Raw genomic sequence first — 16,230 nt, forward strand, 5'->3', positions numbered from 1 at the left:
GCACTAAACCTTTTTTTATACCTATACTTTTTCTTTCTTTCTTTTTTTTTTTTCCTTTTTCTTTTTACAAAAATTTTTAAATTACTTTTTTTAATATTGTTCTGATTTATTTTAAACTTTACAAGCATCATTTGTCTTCATCAAATTCACCAATATATATATATATATATATATATTCGTCTTGGAAGATATCGAAGGTCAAGTTGTGGTTTTTCCTGTATATTCTTTTTCAATAACGATGCTTGAAAAGGATTTTAACGTTGAAGGTTTGTTGAATATGTGCAAATTGTTCCATTCATGCGTGCTAAACATTTTACTGTTGCTCAGATGGAGGCTATCAAACATTCAAACAATTTTTAGTACTGTATCAGTGAACATATTTCTTAGATAGGGGATATTTTAGCAACTTCATATTAAAAAAAAAAAAAAAAAAAAAAAAAAGACAGTGTTAAGCAAAAATGGCCGGGCGTGTAATTTGATGCCCTGAAAAGGAAAATGACACCATTTGGCCTAGCACTCCATATGTTTAGGTACAATTAACCATGTCAAAATAAATAGCCTTGATGTTTTGTATTTACCGCATAAATGTATGAACCACAGGATTTTTTTTTATTTTTTTTTTAATATTAGAGGAAGAGTTTTATACTTAAATCATTATCCAAAGGAACATAATTTTTAGGATTGACTGGATTATTCATGTAGGAATTGAACCATAGGAATTGATTCTGCTTCATCAAGAAATGGCTATTGTAAATGCCATTAATGTAATGGATCAACAATAATAACCAAACAGCTGGTCTTGAGACTCATTGGAAGTGATATTAAACTTTAATTTGCACTGGATCAGGAAGTCCTTCCAAGATCAATTCATGTTTTAAACGAAAAAGGAGCAAGAAAACTCTTTTAAGGACAGGGGTTGCATGCGAGGTCATCATCTACCTCCTCTGTTGTTATAAGTAATTTTTTGTTGCATTTTCTATGGTTCATTTTCTATATCGATATAAATTGACATTTTTGTAAGAATTGGAGTCTGGTTGAAATAAGGACATTTATATGTAAAGGGTACGAAATATGTCAAATCTTAATCAATTTTTAATGGCTGTTGGGACAAGTTTTTGAAAATTTGAGGTTGAAGTTAACGAAGTGCATGTAGACCAATTTAATTGGGCCTTGTATGGCAAAGAAGGACGTGGTCACTGTGCGGTCGATATAAGTCTATGGGCAAGGATTCATTCTGGCCAAGTTGGTTTAATACAACCAAGGAATCCCAAAGAATCCAAGAGCACAAGAACCATGAAGCGGTCGCCAATTAATGGAAGTGCTCGTCATTTGGAGATAAACCAATCATCAAAACGGAAGGTAAATTGGGCTTTTGAAAAACTGTGAAACTTCAACTTGATATCTTAAAGCATTTGCTAGTCACATTTCAGTCTCAAAAAATCTATTCCCAGGTTGAAATTGAAGCTCGCTCTCAACACTGCCTGGTTTGATCATTTATTTCAATTTTTTAATCGGTCTTGATAAAGTTTGACCTTTCTTTTTTTGTTGTAACTTACAAAGATGTATACTGTATGCATCTTTTTATTTTACATTATTCCTTACTTTTAGAGGTACAGCACTTTAAAAATCTACAGTATTACATTATTCCTTACTTTTAGAGGTACAGCACTTTAAAAATTTACAGTACTATATCCCCATCGGGCCCTTCAAGTGGAACCTTACATATATATAGTTCGGCCTCATAAATTTATTCCGGTCTAACCATTAATTCAGTGAGCCATTTTTAGGATTACGAAACTCATTCTAAAAATTATATCCAAAAAAATCATTCTAAAAATAATTACCAAAAAAAAAAAAAAAAAACTCATCTTAAAAATGCTAGCTAATTTGCTTTTGATGTTTTGAGGCCATGAAAAAGAATTTCTACAATTTAACCCTTAAAAGAGTTGTGTTACGGAATTGGGAGAAAAACAAATAGCAACGGAAACAAAGAAAGCGAAGAACAAACACACAGTTTACGTGAAAACCCTTGACGGGAAAAACCACGGGCAGGGAGAAGCAAATCCAATATCGAAAGATTTGTATAAGGTGAGCCAAATTTCGAAATACCCTAAAAACCCCAATAACGGCCGAACAAAAATATAGATATATATATAGTACAGAAGAAACCCTAAAATTGAACAGGTCCATACCGCGGGGGCGCTGCCCCCGCACCCCCATCGGGCTCAGTGGTGGGCTACGGTCTCGGGCCTATCGGCCCGAGACCTCCGCTTCCACCAGAGCCCCAAATTTTTCTCCAAAATTTAGTTTCACAAAATCTAACAGGTTGGATTGAAATAATTAATTTGATAATATGCTCCACAAAAAGTTAACACTATCTATAAAATGAATAAGTGATAATATTGTTCATAGATTGTGTAGCATGTTCCATAAAATGCAAAACATTATCTCTTCTTAAATTGATAACATTTTTTTATAAATTGGGTAATATTCTTAATCCCCAATTTAAAGAGTTGTAAAATGTACAAATATATATGGCATAATTAATGATCCATGTGAACTCCATCGAAAAATGTCATAAACTCAATTAGAAACAAGTTTTTTTTTTTTTTTTTTTTTGTGGGTGCAAATTCAACAACATGTGCTGTATCCTAATGATGGGTAAAGGTCAAGTGACACCCAATAAGATGCCAACAACTAGTCGCATCAACAATCTAGAGGAGGAGGCATCAATTTCCAAAGAATATCTCTGTACATTTTCATTCCCACCCTCAAGCTTTAGATTTTATAACATAATTAATAATGTAAAGTCATCTAGACTGGTCCAATAAGAGTAGCTTCTGATTGATAGAGTTGAGCCAAATGGGGAAAGCATAACCTCTCAACAAAGAAAGGTGATGCTCCAAAAGAGGATAAGTCTAGGAAATTGGTTACCCATACTCATTGGGGCCAAACTAATGAGACAATACCAATAATAGCCCACTATCATCATGATTCTTCCTAGTCTCTTTTTCCTAACCCTTCTTAAGCGTTTTTGGTATATTTTTAGTGATTGCTCTTCACCACTTCATCAAATCCTTTTTCTATCACTATATATATTCATGTTTCTTATCTTATTCTGCCATTTTATTTGCCTGGACTCCATAATCAACCACAGTAACCCAATCAAATTCGGCTTTTTTTTTCTCAAATCATCCGTTGAATGGAATAAAATAGTCTCACGCATCCTAATTCCTTTTTGTTTTGTTTTTTTTTTTTTGGGTGAATGGTGCATCCTAGTTAGTACTATATCTTCAAAGAGGAGGAAAATCTATCTTGAAAGAATATAATAGCAAATCATTTGGTATATAGTATTTATGATGAAAATTTTCCAGAAAATGTTGGGTTTGATGCTGAAATGACAAGACTTGAAATGCGCACTGAAAGGAATGGAAGCAGAGGGAGACAAGCAGAATAAGAGTGAAGCTATGGGGTAGTGACATATGGACATGATCGGTTGGAAGTGATACGTATGGCATATATAATTATTTTATGAATATATGGTGTCTTGGAAAAATGTTAGACCCAATTAAACAGAAGAGATAGGACAGGATAAATCCAATCCAATTCACTTCGACACAAATTATATATTATATAATTAAAAAATTATATATTTTCTATATTTTTTTATTTTTATATATTAATTTTTAATATATTTTTATATATCTATATATATTGTATCCAATTGTTATATATATATATATATATATATGTATGTTTAAATATAATTTATTGCTAATTTTATTGTTTTGATATTCGTAAAGCTTACAAAATCAATTAAAATTAATGAATTTGTCAAAGTTGATTGATTTATAATTTACCAAAAGTTTAAAGTAAAAAAATAATAATAATAATGTATTTACTCTTAGGTATTTGAATTTTAATGAATGTATTATTTTATATTATTTATTATAACAATTTTAATTTGATTTTTTATGATTGAGATGATGACTATTAATGCTTGCTACTTGATAAAATGCATGATGTGTATCAGTTGTTATCTTTTCTTTATTTTCCATTGAAGAGTGTTTTTTTTTTTAAATTTTAATATTGATAAGTATTGCTGGATATTATAGATTGGATACTTATAGATTACAATCTTATATTTTATTCTATGTTGAAATACTCTAATTGTATTTTATATTTGGATAACTATAATTTATTATTTATATTTTATATTTGGAAAACTTTTAATTTGTATTGTATATTTATAGATTAGTAAGTTTTAAATCAATTAACAAATCTGAACCACATCGATCATAAATGGTTTGGTTTAATGTGGATTTAACACTTCAATATTTTATATTAGATTCTATATAAAATAAACTGAAAAATATGGATTGGGTTGTATTTTGGTTCAAAATCAAACAAACCCAATCCATACCCACCCTTAGATAGGATTCGTGTTTGATTAGTAGTAGAATCTTAGTTATTATTTTTTTTTAGTTGATTTATTTTATTGCTTTGTTTATATTTCAAAATAAAATGGTTTAATATATTGTTGGTGGATGGGGATGGAAATAGAAAAACAGAGATGGAGGATCGTGACTCGAAAAGATAAGGGTTTTGCGGTGAGGGATTGTCCAACTCTTTGCTTCCCTCTCCATGCTTCCTGGCCAAGTTGCAATATGAATGCCTTATCCTGGTCGGCAGCTTCCTTTTTTCCCCAGATATTTATCCAATGACTTCGTCAACTTGATCATGGCTTGTACAAGAGCATATACGTTTATTTTTCTAACCACAAATGATACATGTTCCACAAGCTAATAAGAGCAGCTAATTATAGAGACTCATTTTGTATAAACATCTAATTTGAAGGTAATATATAGAAAAGAAAATGTATTCAGTTTAAGTTATTAATTAATGTGATACATTTAGCACTTGATATATAAACACATGTTAATTTAAGGAACATAAGGAATGTTCCTATTTTATATTTTCAATAGTTTAGAATTCAAGTTTTAGTGTATCATTATATATATATATAATTAAAGTATATATAAACCATTAGAATCCACTCAAACAAGCTTGAGGTTTTAAAATAAGTGTCACTTTAACAATATATAGTTATTTATATATGCACCAATCGATGTATAATAACAGCAGCCAAAATTCTCAAATAATAATAATAATAATAATAGGCAAAACCTAATTAAACCTAGGGAATTTTAATAAAAATTAATTTTAAATAATTTACATGGAACTGGCTTTTTCATATGGGTAGATTGATTAATTCGCTTGTAAGGTAGATAGAGACTAATTATGAAGCTCTAAAGCATATAGTCCATTATATAAAGTACGACGACCTTGCTAGATGTGTTGAATTTTCAATGTGGCATATTTTCAACCGTGCACCGTAAGTATATCTCATGGAATAACAGGTACATGACAGGCAACATGCACAACTTGTCCTATAAATACAGATCTTGGGAAATCCTTTAGACCATCAAGAATTCTCACATTCTTCTCTTTTTCTCTCTAGCTCTCTCTCCCTCTTTCTCTCAAGCTTTTTTCTTTCTCTACATTGCTTTTCATCTGCAAGAATTGGGTTGAGGAGCAAGTCAAGAAAGAACTTGAAGCTCATGTTTTTCCTTGTTAAGTTTGTTTTGAATTTATAAATTAGAGAGGAGGCACACATGTGGAGTTGTTGACAGAAGATAGAGAGCACAGATGATGAAATGCAAAGGAAGCTAATAAGCATCTCACTCCTTTGTGCTCTCTATCCTTCTGTCAGCATCTGCAGCCCCCTCACTCCTTTGTGCTCTCTATCCTTCTGTCAGCATCTGCAGCCCCCTCACTCATTGCTTAACACACACATACCACACATACATATCAGTAGCATGCCTTTGTTAGTAATTAAGCATATATTAACTTGCCGGGATTTTTTTTTTATTTCTTAGTTTATCTTTAAACTTAATGCACATTATTTTGTCAATAAATTTATTGATCATATTACCAGAGTTAAAAGTATTGTTGCATGTTGTCATTATGTCTAGGCATTCATATTGAAACTCCACTTGGAGCAACTTGTTGAATTCAAGCACAGAATATGGCACCAAAAATCTCTCTCTCTCTCTCTCTATATATATATATATATATATATACTTGATCGTCAATCAAGAAATTGGATAGATAAATCTATTAGTGCTTAAATACGAATCTAAAGTTTTTAGGAGAAGGGTTAACATAATTGTATTATATTCTCTCCTCATGTCTAGGCTGGGGACCATTTTTTCAGCTCAATTAGGTCTTTGCATGTGGTTTGGTGTGAGACATCAAGTTTTGAAAACAAAATCTGATGGACTTTTGTCTCTTATACTATGTTTAATTTTCTGTATTTCCAAAAGCTTAAGCAATTTAACGGTGAATTGCTATTATATTTATACTATTACCAAAAGCTTAAGCAATTGGTAGGTGAATCATTATTACATCTATACTATCTTAATATGGCTGTAGTACTCTTCTAATGTTCATGGTCTTGCTAATTTTTTGTTTTACGAAAATGGCGCTTATGAAAGAACATCTCCAATGAGCTAACCAGGTATGTTTTGGTCTAAACTACTATATGAACTCAAATCTGAAATCATGTATTCTTAAGCAATTGATTGCGTAAAGAGACCTTACAGATTTTGTAATCATAAAAAGTAATCATCTGAATAGTTTTCCAGATTAATGTTAGATGCCAGAAAGCAAAATCATGATCGCACATTTAGGTATTGGTATATACTTTGAGCGTCAGGATTTTTTGAAATGTACATTTCAAGTGTCAAAGATTACATTCTTCCACATCTCTATCCCAATAGTATTTAACTGTTTTTGCTTTAATAATTGTTTTCATAGTTGGATCTACTGTAGTATATATGTTGGTATATGGTCATGGTGTTGATTCTTCTAAACTTATATCTTTTTTCTATGCCTTTCGGAAAATCTTGGGTTAGAAGTTGCATCTTTCTTTCCAAATATCCGGTCAAAACCATTAACAAAGTATACCCTGTCATTAAACTCAGTATTTGGCATATTTTACATTTTTTGTCTTCATTTTTTCATTTTTACTCTAAGAAAAATCTCATGAACTTACATAAAAAGTGCAAATGGTGCGCAGTTATATTCCCCAACAGTAAACAGCAAAAAATCATTAGGAGAGGCAAGTATTTTTGCATATAAAGGGCAAGATTGGGCTCATTTTATGAAATGAAAACAAATTGATCTTATGATTTGAAAAATAAATGTAATTCCATGGGTCTTAGCAAAAAAAAAAAAAAAAATACATGTAATTTTCATGAGTCTCTATTCTCTTAACAGCTAAAAATAAAAGCCACTTTCCCTTCCATTTATTATATATGGGCTCTGCCAACAAATATGTATATAGGCTTCGGCCCTGTTATAACATTTGGATTGTTAGGTCCATATCCAACTACTGGTACTGGTAGATTTCATTTCCCTGCAGCCCATCCTAAGGCATGAAACGGTGAAGGATTTATGAATAAAGAAAATGGCAAAAACATTTAAGAATACAAAATTAAAAATTAACGAATAATAACAATTAGAAAACTGAAGAAACCAGTATGAACAAGGAGAATTTCGTGTTGATTGGATTAGAAAGAGGGAAGCTTTCATGAGGAAGAAGCCCCAAGGAAGCTGGTAATATTAATATAATATTATTGAATTTGTATGATTTTCATTTCCTATTCGTTTTAAATATTGTTGGCACGGCATCATTCATAGTATTACAAGTGGCTATTCCCAAAATTTTGTTTTTATTTTTGGTAATAGAAATCCATATTCTTGGTTCAGAAATACATGGATACGATTTGTCACGAGGAAGCGTGTGCAAGTATTTGGAAACTAATTTCTTGGCATATAGTTTTGAATTAACTGCCAGTCTTGGGCTCCAACTACGGGTCGTGCACTCATTAACTTCTTCTAAGTTCTACATCCTTCTAATCTCTCCTTATTATAAGCAAACACATGCATAGTTTAGCTTCCACTTGCAATATCAATGACTCACCACAAGCATCCTCCACCTCCAGGCCCACCACCGCCTAATCCTTTCACTGCTCCTCCACCTCTGCCTCCGCCTTCGCCTCCGCCAGGACCAATAGAGCCTCCACCGCCTTGGCCGCCTATCCTGCCACCATCAAGTCCACATGGACCACCACCAGAACCACCTGGTCCTCCTCCCCCACCCCCTTAGCTTCACCATCACCCTCCCCCACCACCTTATTAATGATAGACCTCTTTATGTACTATTACCTCATGATCATCTTATGTAAAGAAAATAAATTATGTGCTTATCAATTTCTTTTTTGTTTCTTTCTAGTAGTTATTTGGTAGGGGAAGTCATTTGGTTTATCAAACTCCGATGGTGTTTTCAGAGCACGGTGATCGATATTTGACATGTAAATTAATCAGTAATAAAAATATCGATATCGAAGATATGATTTTATAAAAAATTCGATATCGATAGAAATGTCAATAAAATTATAAAAACTGTAAATATTTAATTAAAAATACAAATTTTTACATATAAGATAATGAATATAACAAAATAATATAAAAATATAATGATGATAAAATAGTTCATAAATATTAAAAATTATTATAAATAAAAAAATATAATATTTATAACACCAAAATATAAAAAATTTAATAAATAATATCAAAATACATGAAATTTTCAAATACAATTTACATTATTTTCATTCCCTTATTATTATTGTTTTTTAAATCCTTATCTGTAAATTTATTTATTTATTTAAACTTTTACTTTTTCACAGGTGATTTATTACATATTATTGTTTTTTATTTAAATTCAGTGTAAAAGTAGTTTTGATAAATCATGAACAAATTAAATTTAGATTTATGAAAAAATATAAATTTAAACGTGGAAATTATCACCATAGAATGGAAGCTTTTTAGCATGAATCACGAATCATGAATCACCCATCTCCTATCACTAATCATGAAGAATTCCATAATGGTAAAAGAAACATTGAAGCTTTTTAGCACAGTGGAAGTAAATTAAACAAAATTTAAAGTTGGTTTTGAGGTCAAAGGAAGAAAGGAGAAAAAAAAAAAAAAAATTTCTTATTTTTATTTGGCAGACACAGAGAAAGCCAAGCAAAAGCGAAAAGAAAAACCCATAGAGAACAGAAGCTCTCTCTCTTTGGGAGCTCAAAGACCACTACTCCAACGGACTTCTCCTTCTGTGCTCTTTTTTCTTTTTTCTCTTCTCTAATCAAGTAAGCAGGTCCCCTTCTATCTTCCATCGAAAGAGATGAAAAAGAGAGACAGCCGAGATTTCCAAAATTTTCCAATCGACAACCGACATCTTCACTAGGTTCCCATCATTATCCACTGAAAACTCAAGATTTCTACCGATTTCAGATGATATTAGTAATATTTTGTGGGAACAACGACATTTATCTAGCATCACGAACAGATATTTCTTTCCCCCTCTGTTGGTGTCACCGGTCGCCGAAATTTCAAAGTTCTCGACGACTTTTTCTTCTTTGAAATTAATTATATATTTGGCAAACTAATACAATAATGCTATCTTATCCCCTACGTAGATACTTAATATGATATCATATGAGTATTCGATTTTTATGGATAATGGATATAAAGAAGTTGGGAGTGTCGAGATATACAAGATGTAACCCTTAATCATGAAGATGCATGCTTACTAGATAACATATCCAATATTTGAATTGTACATGTTTCATCATGTTCTACCTAGCTTCTATTTGTATCCATTTGTCATAATTTAACTTTTAATTACTCAGTTATCAAATTGTGTATTTTTGTGTGTAAAAAATGTGGAAAAGATTGAATGCATGCAGAATGTGCAATTTTTGAAATATGAATGATTTGTATGTAGTTTCTAAAATCTATGGGAGTGTATAAAGTAATTCATTCTTTGTGAAAACATTTGTAGATTGCAACCCAAAAGGAAGAGATTATTTTGGGCATAGGCCCAAATCGATGATTATCCAATGAAAATCAAAAGCATCAATTATTATATTAGAATAATCTGATTCAGTTAGTTTAAGAGGTATGTAACTCTATTCAATATAACCGACTTAAACACGTGGATTATATGCATTTGCTAAAGAAAATGATGTTATTGGAAATTGTAATAAATAAGCAAATAATATAATCCGAAGGTGTAAGTTGAAGAGCAAAATGAATGAGTTTCTTAGGGTAGTTTTGGTACGCAAGACACTTGTATTGAATTGTCACTGTATGATATTTGGTACAGAACTTTACAATAAATCCATAATATATATGTATTTTACGATAAATTATCAAAAATTAATTTATATAAAAACAATAAATAACATTTAACTAAATATTCTATTTTAAAATTTTTGTACTGCAAAAAATTAACAAATAATATTTGCGAATGCAATAGTTATAATATAAACTATTTTATAAGTTTGGTAAAAGTTTAGTAAAATGACTTAATTTCTGACACAATGGAAATAGTTTGTGATTGATTCTTTTACTATAATAATAAAATAGTACAAAAGAAATAAAAAATAAAAATTAATAATATTTGATTTTTCTTAAAGTTATTGAATCTTATTATAAAAACCCAATAAAAACATATGATTTACCCAAGGTATCATTATATTGTTATAATTAGATTTTTTAAATAATTACATTATTGTTAATATATTAGACTGAATTTTGATTACTATTCATGATAATAATGATATGATCTAAAATTTTATGATATTAAAAGAGTGTTTAAACAAAAAATAGCATTGAAAAAATAAAAAAAAATAAAAAGTGAATTGTTTTAAATAAATAAAGAGAGAGAGAGAGAGAGAGAGAGAGAGAGAGTCCAAACCCATGGGGACCTAACAAGGAAAAAAAGAAAAATTGATCAACAATGATTTCTTTTTTTAAAAAAACAAAAGAAAAAAAAAAGTAACTAATGTAGCCGAAACCAAGGGTTGGGTTAACTCTATTTATTTATTTATTTTTATTGTCGTTGTTATCATTTATAATAATTTTATTTTTTTATTTTAATATTTTAAATCTACAGTGGGCACAGCATTACTTTATTCGCGTTTGAGTTCAAGAGTTTTAGTTCTTTCTATTTTTCGCGTACCACCGGTTTCGAATTATTTAATACTATACCCCCTTTTTTAGGAGTCGTGTTCTAATGGAAGAGGAAGAGAAAACAGGTTCTGACCAAAAAGTCCAACTCCGACCAACACAGTTTCTCACAGAAAATTAAAACCCACCGGCCACCACCACCACTATATAAACTAACAAATCCTACTTCCCCATCGTCATACGCCACATGTTCATGGACCACCGCCGCCTCCGCCCGGGCCTGAGTTCTACGATGCGCCTCTATCACTGCCATTTCTTCACCACCATCCTCCTCCTCCTCCTCCTCCTCCTAGGCCACCGTCGCCGCCTCATCCTGGTCCCCCGGGACCACCGCCGCCGCCGTTCTTCGATCCTTTCATACCACCTCCACCTGACAAGCCCCGCCCTCCTCCACCTCACTAGTCAGTAGTCGCATTCACACTAAGAAACTTACGGGGGTTTGGTTTTATACGACGTCGTTCTTGTTAGGGAGTCCGTAAGTTTAATTTCCCGTATAAAGGTCTTGTACTTATACCATTACAATTCAGTGCTCTATTATTACGCCAAAAAAAAATTCAGATATGTTTACTTCCCAAATAGATAAATAAATAAATAATTCAGTGCTATATGTTAAAGGAGGGAATAATTTGGCGTATAATATTTTATAATATAATAATGTAAATATTTGTGCAATTTCTATATATTATTGCTTTTTTCTTTTTATCTTTTTTATCTGTATTTTGTTGCAATGGAATGAAATTTGAAGTTTGTTGTGTTGCATTTTTTTCCTGTATTATTTTTTTGGCAAAAGGAAAAAAAAAAATTTAAGAAATTGGAAAAAATCAATTGTACGGAGTCTACTGACTAACATATGATCATTAAGGTATTCAACCAAACGAAAAAGTAACAAGAACAAAATTCAATCTATTTTCATTAACTGAAATCCCTATCACCCAAAATAAATAAATAAAAATATATATATATATATATTATGGAAAAATAAAGAAATAATTTCTACACATTGCAAAACTTGCACCTAGCTAATATATACCCAACAAAGCCAAGTGTACTGATGAATCTATTAGTTTTCATAATCTTATTTATTTTCCCGGCTATATAATTATGACAATTAGAACAGTGCAGTTAGAGTGTCTCTGGTATCTCTTAAAATAGCACAAATTTCATTTATACTCGTTTAATCTATATAATATATAAATAAAAAAACGTAAGAACCATGTGTTTGTATATTATTTTTTTAAATTTCCTCAAAAAACACATGTTATATTTTTATTTTATGTATTATTTATTTATTTATTATTTTATTTTTTATGGTTATAATCAAATATGTATAAAATATAATTTTGAAATAAATTTAAAATAAATAAAATATTTAATTTTACTTTATTTACCAAACAAGTCAAATACACAAAATATATATATGCATAAATATAGTCTCCTTAATTAAATATTTTATATATTTACATATATATAGTTTTCTTAATTAAATATATTTTAAATATTTTTACATATACAAATATAGTTACATGGAAATTAATAAAGATATCTTTTTATTTGTATATAAAAATATAATATCATAAATAATAATTGTTAAACATAGCAAAATAAGATATATTTTTAAAACAAATTATTTGATCTTATTTTATTACCAATTAATATATATTTTTATTATTATATTAGATGTACGATTTAGGAAGACTAGATTTCAATCAAATATATTCGAGCCAATGGGAAAAATATGAAGATCATTACCTAAGAACGCAGCTATTATCCTTTTAAATTATATATTTTAATTTAAAAATGATATATTATTATAATAACGGAATTGCAACATTTATTGCATCCAATAACTACATATGGTAATAATTTTAAAATAAATAAAATATTTGATTTTAGTTTATTTATGAAATAAGTCAAATAGAATTTAATTATAAGATTGATCTCCTTATTTGATCTTCTTCAATATATATGTAAACATGAATAAATTAGTAATGGGATTGATCTATTTATTTGGAAAAAAAAAATGAATATAATAAATAATTTTCTTATTATTACTAAATATATTTTTTCTAAAATTTCCATATACTAATACATATTCATATATGTATATTGATAAATAGAATTATATTATAAGATAATAAAATTAAAATAGAATAACTAGTAATGATATTGATATCCTTACTAAGGAATTTAAGATAAATTATGCATTTTTAAAAATATATTCCAAAAAAGTTTAAAATGACATATAAATATATATATATATATATAGATATATATTAACAAAGAAAATAAATGCTTAAAATGACATATATATATATAAGTAAAATTCTATGGTGCGGACTGGTTCGCATGTGGACCACAAAAAAGTATTAGCTTGTACACATACACAGTAAAATCCGATGTTTGGCTTAAGTATGGTCCGCATACCGACTAGCCCGCACCATAAAACTACTATATATATATATATATTTATTTTTAAAAGATAATTTTAAGATTATGATAATATACATGTATGGTAAATAATATTTGAATTTATTTGCAAGGAATTAAATAATATATTTAAATTTCAAGGAATCAAATAATACATTTGCATTTCAATTTGAATTCTATAAATAGAAAATAACTGTAACAATAAATAAATTAATAATGAGATTGAACTCCTTATTTGGTTTCTTTTTCAAATTTTAAAAGATCAGGAAAAATATATATGTAATAAATGATTTTATTATATGGATATATAATAAATATAATTTTATTATAAAATAATAAAAATAAAATACAGTAATTAATAATAAGATTTATTTTTTTACTATGAATAATGTATTTTTTTAATATTTTTTAAAAACTATTTAAGATATACTTATATATATAGATATGTATACGTAAACAAAAGATATATATATATATATATATATATATATATATATATATGTTTAAGATGTACTTATATAGATGTATTTATATATATATATATATAGATATTTTAAATTGCATTTAAAAGATAATATCAAATTATGATTATATATATATATATATGGTCAATAATAAATGGAATTTTATTATAAAATAATAAAGTTAAAATGTGGTAATAAATAACGAGATTTATTTTTTTATCAAAAAATTTATGGTAAATAATGCGTTTTTTTTAATATATTACAAAAAATGTTTAAGATGTACTCTTATATATATATATATGTCAGGACCCGTCACGTGGCCGATAACCGCCAAAAAACTGGCCAACAGGGAGGACACGGGTCATCGGTGTTGGGCGCCGATCCCAGCGCGTCCATACATTATTGTTAAATCTAAATAAAAAGAATAAAAAGAATATCTATACATCTCTTTTTAAATCTAAATTATTGTTAATTAAGTCATAATAATAATAATAATAATAATAATAATAATAAAATATAATTAAATTGTATTATAAGGATTTAACATAGAAAAATTAATTATTTGCAAAAAATTAAAAAATACATTTGAATTCCATAGATGGAAAATATTATATAAATATATTTGAATTTGAATTAAATTATATATATACATTTAAATTTAAATTTAAATTTTATAGATAGAAAACATTAAATAGGAAAATATTTTATAATTTGAATTTCATAAATAATTTATCTTATAAGGTAAAAATGCTTTTATAGAATAAATAATAATAATAATAATAAATAAATAAATAAATAAATTTCATTATTAGTATTTAATATATGAAAATTAATAATTTTCAAGAAATCAAAAAATATATTTGAATTTAAATTCTATCGATAAAAAACATTGAGTTTAAATTAAATTATATAAATATATTAGAATTTGAATATAAATTCCACATATAAAAAAAATGGGATAGAAAAATTTCATAAATGGAAAAAATTAAATAGGTACTAATTTTTTAATTTGAATTATATAATTGAATAATATTATATATAACTGTCAAATTTATAGTTATTAACAAATTTTTATAGTATAAATTAAAAAAATTCTAAATATATTTATTAATAATAAAACTTTTAAGTAGATTTTCAAATATAATTAATTATTATAAATAATTATTAAAATTTATTTATTATGGTTACACATAACGTGCATCATACGGGAATGAATGCTAGTTTTGTTATTATTTTATTTAAACTTTATATGTTTTAAAAATCTACTTAAACTTTATATTTTTAAAAAATCTATCATTAATCTTTTTAAATTTTTCATATCTAACAAAATAGAGTCAATTTTGACTAATTAATTTTACAATTAAAAGCTAAACGACATTAAAATGACTATTTTATAATTGAATGAATAACATTATAAAAGTACAATTTTTATTTTTAAAAAGCTGGTAAAAATTGATAGACTAGTCTTTTTTGATAAATTTAAAAAACTAAGAAAAGATAAATGATTATTTTTCAAAAACATAGGATTTTAGTGAAATAATGACATAACTAAAGGGGTATAAATGGATCTTAAGTAGTTTGGTTTGGCTCTCCCCCTTTGCTTAAGACAATGGATCTTGGTTCCTTCTTATGTTGGTTTCAAAATTTATTATTCCAGTTGGAATATATATATATATATATATATATAAGTTTGTGGGCTCTGATAGTTGGCTTTGCCCTGCACAGGGAGTTATTAATTAAGATTAATTGTGATGGTGCTTTTCATCTAAGAACCAAGAAAGAAGCAGCTGGTTTTATTCTTAGAGATTGGCGAGGTTCTCCTGTGTGTGTTGTCGGTTTGTGCTGTTATGGGGTAGTGATGCCTTAACTATTGAAGGTCGGGCAGTGTTTCATCTTACTGCCAGGCGAATGGGTTTTAGCTAACCTTCAAGTTGAGATAGATCGTGCAGGGCTGTTTAAAGGATTGGAATCTGGTTTATTAGCTTTTGGCGCATTGGTGCTTTGCTCGATGGCATTTTTTATTTTCTGTAATTCTTTGCACTCTTGTTCTTTCCACTAGGTGTCTTGATCTTTAAATCTTTAAATCAGGGCTGTTGATTGGATTGCTAAAAAGGGGATAGGTGGAAATCTTCCACTACACACCATGATCATCTTACGCAGAAGGAAATAAATT

At 28.3% G+C, this 16,230-nt stretch overlaps 1 long non-coding RNA gene across 1 annotated transcript; it reads left to right on the forward strand.

The window, feature by feature from the left end:
• Window positions 1-5,400: 5,400 nt before the first annotated feature.
• Window positions 5,401-9,629, forward strand: LOC125421715 (uncharacterized). The gene is made up of 2 exons (XR_007240024.2): window positions 5,401-7,680; window positions 7,834-9,629. It is a non-coding gene; the product is annotated as an uncharacterized LOC125421715 (long non-coding RNA).
• Window positions 9,630-16,230: the final 6,601 nt, after the last annotated feature.

The sequence above is a fragment of the Ziziphus jujuba genome, chromosome 4, assembly GCF_031755915.1.
Source record: "Ziziphus jujuba cultivar Dongzao chromosome 4, ASM3175591v1".
NCBI classification, from domain to species: domain Eukaryota; kingdom Viridiplantae; phylum Streptophyta; class Magnoliopsida; order Rosales; family Rhamnaceae; genus Ziziphus; species Ziziphus jujuba.